The sequence below is a fragment of the Excalfactoria chinensis genome, chromosome 18, assembly GCF_039878825.1.
Source record: "Excalfactoria chinensis isolate bCotChi1 chromosome 18, bCotChi1.hap2, whole genome shotgun sequence".
NCBI classification, from domain to species: Eukaryota; Metazoa; Chordata; class Aves; order Galliformes; family Phasianidae; genus Excalfactoria; species Excalfactoria chinensis.
The window spans coordinates 1,198,559-1,205,992 of NC_092842.1; the positions used below are offsets into that span (position 1 = coordinate 1,198,559).

General features: G+C 55.3%; 1 protein-coding gene across 6 annotated transcripts in view; it reads left to right on the forward strand.

The window, feature by feature from the left end:
* The window catches only part of NELFB (negative elongation factor complex member B), a 34,126-nt gene extending 28,081 nt beyond the window's left edge, over nucleotides 1-6,045 (forward strand). For all 6 annotated transcript variants that reach the window (XM_072352610.1, XM_072352607.1, XM_072352604.1 and 3 more), the window contains 2 exons: nucleotides 2,476-2,996; nucleotides 4,962-6,045. The gene's annotated coding sequence lies outside the window, so the exon portion shown is untranslated. The remainder of the gene's footprint in view (nucleotides 1-2,475; nucleotides 2,997-4,961) is intronic.
* The last annotated feature ends 1,389 nt before the right edge of the window (nucleotides 6,046-7,434 follow it).

A 7,434-nucleotide genomic window follows, 5' to 3' on the forward strand; every position in this document is an offset into this window, starting at 1 on the left:
GGAAAAGACCTCTGAAGGTCCTATAGTCCAACCAGTTGGATTGAGTGTCTTGGATGAAGGACACACACGGGTGTCTGTGTTACCTGGTAGTCATGCATACTCAGTTCATTGCACGTCTGTCCGGTGCTGCTGGCTCTCACTGTGTGCAGTTGCCCAGCTGATATTTACTGCATCCCTTTGGAGTCCCCAGCGTGCTGCTGTCTGCTCTGGGTTGTTGGCAGGATGTGAAGTGGGATCTTTATTCTTCCTTGGGGCTGCAGCTGGTTCCCAAATAAAGCCAACCCAGATTGACACCAACACGCACCAGTCAGGCACAGTGCTTCCCTCTCCATGTATTTAGCAGCAATTCACACCCTGTCCCACACATGATCCTTAGCAAACACTGACATCCTGCTCCCCACGGCGGGGTGAAGCAGATCAAAGGAGAATGTTTCATTTCTGTACACGTTTCTTTGGAACGGGAGCAGCTGCAGCTTTCAGTGGAGTTGATCAGATTGCTCAGAGCAAGTATTTTTCACTGATTATTATCGTTTTGTGATCATTAGTGAGAGAACTCCCAGCTTGTGAGTAGTTGCTGTTTGGAAACCAGTTGCCACAATACGAGCTGTCAGCCCTGGCGATAGTTGACATCTCATTAAGCATGGATTGGTGGCATTTTTAAGGCTAGGATTGTGTGATAGGGCTCAGGTGACTGCTTAAAGACTTAAAGAGGCATTGCAGATGTAGGCAGTGGATGCTGTGGATGGCAAAGGGCAGAGGTGAGGTGGTTGATTCAGCGGCTGCTGGGGCTTTAGGAGGAGCAGCAATCAATCCAGCTGTAATGTACAGCAACAAGAGGATTATTTTGTAAGGATTTTGTATTCATAAGTTGGAGCCCCTCGCACAAAACCAGGGTTAAGCTGTTATGTGCTACTCTGCCTGCCTTGCCCGGGTAATTTCTCTCTTTGATTCTGTGCAAAGTGCTGCTGGTAGGAACAAAGGAGTCACGCTGCCCTTACTCATTAAGAGCTGCGTATGTGGAACACACCGGTGTTGTCTTTAGACTAAAAGCCCTCCCGAATGGCTGGTCCCACCATCAGACCATCTCCTGCCGCCTGGCAACTGCCTCTGTTGCCATAGCAACGCGGCTCCGCTTTCATGCAGAGCCCCACCATTCCCATTTTTCATTCACTCTCTCACTCCATCTGTGAGTTCTGCTGCTCTGAATCCGGAGTTACTCAGCACTTCTGAACTCATTAATGAAACATTACTTAGCAGAGGGAAAGCCACGCGATGCTTTGGGCTGCGTGTTTGCCTGGGCTGTGGCTGCTGCCATTGGGCTCAGTTACTACACAGACACACAGTGTGATCAGCATCCCTCCCTGCACACTGCATTCCTCTTTGAGGAACTGGAGCTGCCTGCATCCCTGGGTTCTGTGCACGTGGCTGCAGCTGTGTAGCAAAGGGCGAGAGTTTCTTCCTTTCAGTATCTAAGGGGCTGTAAGAAAGAAGGAAGGGGACAGAATTCAGCAGAGTCTGTTCGGTAGCACAAGGGGAAATGGTTTCCAACTACAAGAGGGGGAGATTTAGACTGGATGTAAGAGGAAGTTTTTTACCCTCAGGGCAATGAGGCACTGCGCAGGTTGCACAGACCTGGTGGTGTCCCATCCCTGCAGACAGCCAAGGTCAGGCTGCTGGGGCTGTGAGCACTGCAGGGAGTGGGACCTGATGGCCTTTAAGGTCCCTTCCAACTCAAACCATTCTGTGATTCTGTGAAACAGCCTCAAGAGTGCAGGTAACAGTCAGTGGATTCACATCCTGTTGATGGGCTCCTGGGGAGGCTGGGAGTGATGTGGCTGCTGTGTTTCTCTTTGAAGGGTGACGGTGACCCCGGTGTCCAACAGCCAGCTGGGGACCCCACAGGGGTCAGGTTTTGTTTGTTTTCCCCTCTGTATATATACAGGTATCTGAACAAGACTGGACCATGCTTTTGTCATAGTAGAGGAGTGCTACTGGGGTCCTGGGGGCAGGAAAGGAGAGGCTCTGGTGCTGCATCCACCTCTGCTGAGCAGGGTCCTGTGCTGCTGAGCAGAATGGGGCCCAGGGGCTGGGAGAGGGGCTCTGCTGTGGGGCAGACTCATAGGTGGTGGTTTGGGTTGGAGGACCCTCACAGCCCCCAGCCCTGCCCTGGGCTGGCTGCCCCCCAGCTCAGTGTGCCCAGCGCCCATCCACAGCCTTGGGCACCTCCAGGGAGTTTTCCTGACCATTGGGGACCCCCCCGAGAGCTTAACCATGGGAGAACAGCAGTGAGGATTTAAGTAAAGGATACAGCAAGGAGAATAACGCAAGAGTGCAAAAGCAGCAAGCAGGAGAAAACATTTCTCAGCTGCACGGCACTCAGCAATGCTGCAGATCAGCACTGGCTGCAGACCTGAGGTGCCGGGAGGAAGCTCGGAGGTTCCCTCGTCACCAACTGCTTTGCTGCGTTCCTCGCAGGCTCTGGCTCTCAGCGCGGCATCCTGCGCTCCCACCGCCAATCGCCGGGAGCTGCCGCTGCGCTGCTCCCAGATTGAAGTGGAAGGAGCTGCGGGGGGATGCAGACAAAGCACGAGAGAGACAAAAGGGATGGAGATGTGAGCCGCTCCGCTAGCGGAGCCCTCCGGAGCCACTACGGCCGCGTTGCTGCTGCTTGGCGCAGGGCACCAGCCGCTCGTCCCCAAGGGAGGCTCTTACAGCATTGACTGGCTCTGCACAAAGCCCGGCTGTGAGCTGCTCCCCAGCAGCCTTCCTTCCCCGCGTCCTCCTCCAGTCCCTGAGAACCCCCCGGCCGAGCTGCCCTCGGAGCAAATGCCACCTGTACCCAATGAGGCAGATCCCGAAGTGCCACGAATGGATCCCAGGATTCTCATTTTCCTTCTCTACGTGATGATCCTCCACGAGCTGGTGAGCGGCTGGATGGAGTACCAGAAGCAGATCGCCAAGCCCAAGAAGCAGGCGGGGCCGGTCTGGTCCTCCAGGTGAGTTCCTGCCGTGTGCTTTGGGAGGAGGATGGCTCGGGTCTGGGAGAGGGGCTGGGCAGGTGGGAGCCCTTTGTGTGCACACCCATTCCTATAGAGGTGTCTGTCACCCGCTGTGTACGGATGCACAGAGGCAGGATTAGGTCCCTTAATCTTTTGAGCTTCTGTTGTCTGGAGGCATCTCGTGTCTGACACGCAGATACCCACAATTTGTGGGTTTTTCTTTGTGGAAATGCATGTAACTCAGCATGCTCCCCTTGGTTCCCAATCAGCAGAGCTGGGACAGCAGGCTGTGTGCTGTGCTCCAGGCAGGGCAGGGTACTCCTCAGTGAGACACAAAGCTCCAGAGCCTCACTGACAGTGTGTGTCAATGCATCCTGTCCCCTCCCACCCACCGCTCCAATCCCCTCTTGCTCTCTGCCCAACAACACAAACAAGCTCTGGAAATAAGGATGTAAGAGGAAAACCCTCCATCCCCTTAAAATTCAAACATGTTTCTGCAAACACCGTTCATGTGTTGGTCGCTCTGTGTGATGTTCAGGATGATTGTGGCCTTAATGTTGCTGGGGTTCTCTAAAGGACGGTCTCTTTGGCAGCTCTGTGTTGGCTGCACCTGGGGGATCACTTCTCTCCCTGCAGGTTTCAGGCCTCAGCACCAACATGTCATGGCTTCACGCCCGGCTGATGCCTGTGACCCAGTTTGATGCTCCATCAGCAGAGCTCACAGCTCACTGTTAATCCTGATCCCTCAGCATGCAGCGGTCCCAGCTGCAGAGAGCCCCATGGGAGGGATGTCCTGCATCCCACTGGCAGTGCTGGGACACCCATCCTTTCAACTGCAGCTTAGGGGTGAATTTGCTGCCCAAATTCCTGGACCAGCAGAGCTGAAGTGCACCTTTTGCTGGGTAGTCATGCCCTGGGAACACAGCCATGGGTGCAGGCACCTCCAGTGGAGAAACAGCTCAAAGAAGAGCAGAGAGAGGCACTGGAGAATGACTTGCCTCGATCAGAAGTACCCCAGTGTGGGAAACAGGGTGTGATGCAGAAAACCCGATGAATATTTCATGTACCAGCAGCCACCAAACAACTTGCATTCAGCAGCCAGGATGGTGTCGTATGATGGTATCACTCCAAAACACAAAGCCCTGGGAGCTGGCATCCAACCCAGCCTGCTCTGGGGTCAGGGAGCAGGCAGGAGCTGTGCGCCCTGCGGGTGTCCCCTCCTTTTCTGAGCTGAGTGAGGGGCTGCTGCCATCTGAGACCCGAGGGCTGTTGGATTGTAGGATATGCAGACATTGCAGGGAGGCACCGGAGCTGAGACCAGAGGGATGCATGCTGACCAGCTGGGAGAAGCTCCCACCATCTCCCCTGCCTGCTACTTGAATGTAATTAATTCAGAAACCAATTAGGGAATGAAGCTCTAAAGCAGCAGGCTAATGAGGACATGACAAAGCTGCCTCTTGGCTGCACCCGCAGTGCAGGGAGGGATTTCAGGGCTCGTCCTCCTTTTGTGGACAGTGAGCAGTGACGAGCTGTGCTGTAAAGCTGCTTTTCCTCCTGCTCCTAACCCTTCCCTGGCTGTTTCCCTCTGCAGCAGAGCAGCTCACAGTTGCCCTGTTCCCATCTCATCTCCACTCCCCATGTGCGGGCACAGCGGGGTGATGGCAGTTGTGGCTGCAGAAGGAGCAATGCTGAGCAGCAGTGAGAAAGAGGCGAGATTCCTATTCACCCCTGCACCCCATTTCTGTGCAGAGGGGAGGGGATCCCATGTGTGCACCTCCATTGAGCAGCTGCTTCCCAGAGCCACCACGATGGGAGGGGTCACCCTCAGTCTCTCCAGGCACCTCAGACACGGGGACAGCAGGCCTTGCTCCAGCATGACCTGTGCCCTATGGGGATCACCACGTTCCCGAGGCATGCAGAAGCAGGGAACCACTAACACCATCTTGCTTTGCTCCCCACCAGCAGCACCACCAGGCCGAGTCACTCCAGCTTCGCCAGGCCGCTGGTCCATTCGGTGCGCAGGGAGCGGCATCGGGACTGGAGGAAGCCGGGACGGATCATCCGGAAGGCGTGAGGACGGCCCTAAGGAGCCACAGGGAGCAGGGATGGCCATGAGGTGCACCAGCCAGCATCGGCCACACCAGACAAGGCTTTGGCCACCCAACATGGCAAGTTGACTCTTCTGTCTTCCCCCTTGGGTAGACAGAGACCAGATTTCTTTGGGGAAGGATGGAATTTGCTCCTTGGTCAACCATGAGAAGCCTTCAAATGAGCTTCCGTTGAGCCCAATGGGAGGGAAGGTGTTGGGGTCTGGTCCTCTGCAGGGCACCCAGCACTGAAAGCCCTCCTGGCTCTGCTGGTCCCACCAACCTCACTGTGCAGAGTTTCTGCTTTCCGTCACCGTTGCTCTGTGGTGGAAGTGCTGGGCACTGCTGCCATTCGTGCAATGGCCCCGTAATTAGATTTCTTTGCAGCCTTCCCAGCAGATGAGCCAAATGTAAGAATAACTTTCTAACGAGCAGATAGAAGGGAAAGGAATACATGTTGCTGTTATCAGGGTCTGTGACTTAGATGCAGAATTAGATTTTAGGGACAGGAGTCAGCTCTCGTCCTGCACCGCAGCTGTGTGCAGAATGGCCCATCTCTGAGCACTGCAGGATTACAACCCCGTGCTTCTGCAGCTCTCAGGGCAGAGCTGGCTGCCTTGTTTGTGAACGCCACATCTGCCTCCAACACAGCCTGTTTTCCTCCCTGCCAACCATTTACAAGCCTGACTCAGGCTGGGTGATGCGTAATGCAGAAGCAGATAGGGAAGGGCCTTGGGGTGGGTCGGGCATTCCTCAGCACGAATGGCTGCTGGTGCTGCCCCAGGGCAGACAGCTCAGAGATGGAACCTCAGCACTGAGAGCAGGACTTGACTGGGACAGGTGGATGTCCAAACTGCTGCACCCTGGGAGCAGGCAGCTTTGCTCTGCTGATCACATGCTGGATTTATCCCTGTACGTCTCCTCCCGTTTCCTCCCAATAAATCCTTTTCAATCACCTTGTTCAGGTGTCTCTCCTTCCACCCTTGCATGCCTGCTTACTGCTTTGGGTTTCTCAGGGAGCCGGCATGGGCTGCTGGCAGCACACGGGGTGACTCAGTGGGGCTAAAAGCAGCTTTGGTGCTGAACGTGTGGCACAAATGTTTGTTCTCTTGTTCTTTCTGCAGGGGAACACGTGGCTGCCACCCAGGGACTTGTTTTTGATGCTTGTAGGCTTTGCTTTGTTTTTGTTGTTGTTCCTTTCCTACAGATACCCAGGTTGCAGTGCTGGGTGCTCGTCTGGATCCAGCTCAGCTCTAATCCTGCTCTTGTTTTTGAGGTGGGCATACGGCTGATGGCCACATCCAGCATGCAGCCAGCCCTGAGCTAAGAGCTGTGTGGTTTAATTGCACGTTTCTTCATCCAACAGAGCCAAAGGTGACCAAAAATGCATCAGCCGTGAGCACACCTCCCAGCCCTGCTTCTCCCCATCCCTGGGCACAGAGCTGTTTCCCAGCCAGCACTGAGCACTGTGGGGATCTGGGGGTGCGGGGGCTGTGCTGGCTGCTGGCTGGGAGGTCTGGCAGCAGAAGGGGGGAAGTCGGTCGGCCACGTGCCAGTTGTGCTGTAACAAAGCTGCCGGATAATTATAGTGTGGGGGATGCTGGGGCTGTAAACGCAGATGCTTTTGGAGCCAGAGAGTAACAGCATCATTCATTCCATCTTCTGTCAGTTAGTAGCGCTGTGTGAGCTGCTCCCACAGCTCCTCAGTGCTGTCCCCTTTGCTTTGCAGCACACAGAGCCAAAGAGGGGCTGATCTTTCCTATGTGGATTTCTTGGGAATGCTGAAGCACTTCTTGGTGTCCGTACAGGGGGACAAACTGAGACAAACACTGAGGTCTGCAACTCATGCTGCTGCATGTGAGGGAGCAAAGCTGCTGCTGGCGCAGGCTGGGGGCAGCCTCCAGCCCACGGGGGGACCTGGCAGCCCCAATGCAGTTTGTGGGCAGCGGGCACTGCCAGAACCTGCTCACCCAGCAGCGCCGATGGCCGCAGCCCCACATTTTTGGTTGGTGACTTGCAAACAGGTTTCCTGTTTGGGAGGTGATGGAGCGCAGCCGCAGCCCACGTGAGCCCACCGTGCCAAAGCCCAGCTCAGCCCTGCTGTGTTTGCCGGGTGTTGCCTTGGTTTGGTGCCATTGCAAAAGTTTTCTTCCTGTTCCAGCAGCTCAGCCGAGCATGTGGGAAGTCTCAGTGGCTTTGGCAGAGTACTTTTGTTCCCTGTGCCATTTCCCTCCTTCCTCTCCTAGGATGAGCACAGCCCAGCGCTGCTGGAGAGGGGGAAATCCGGTGTGTCCCCAGGGATGCCAGCTCAGAGCTCTGCTACCTGCTGAGAGGGATTTTCTGCCTTT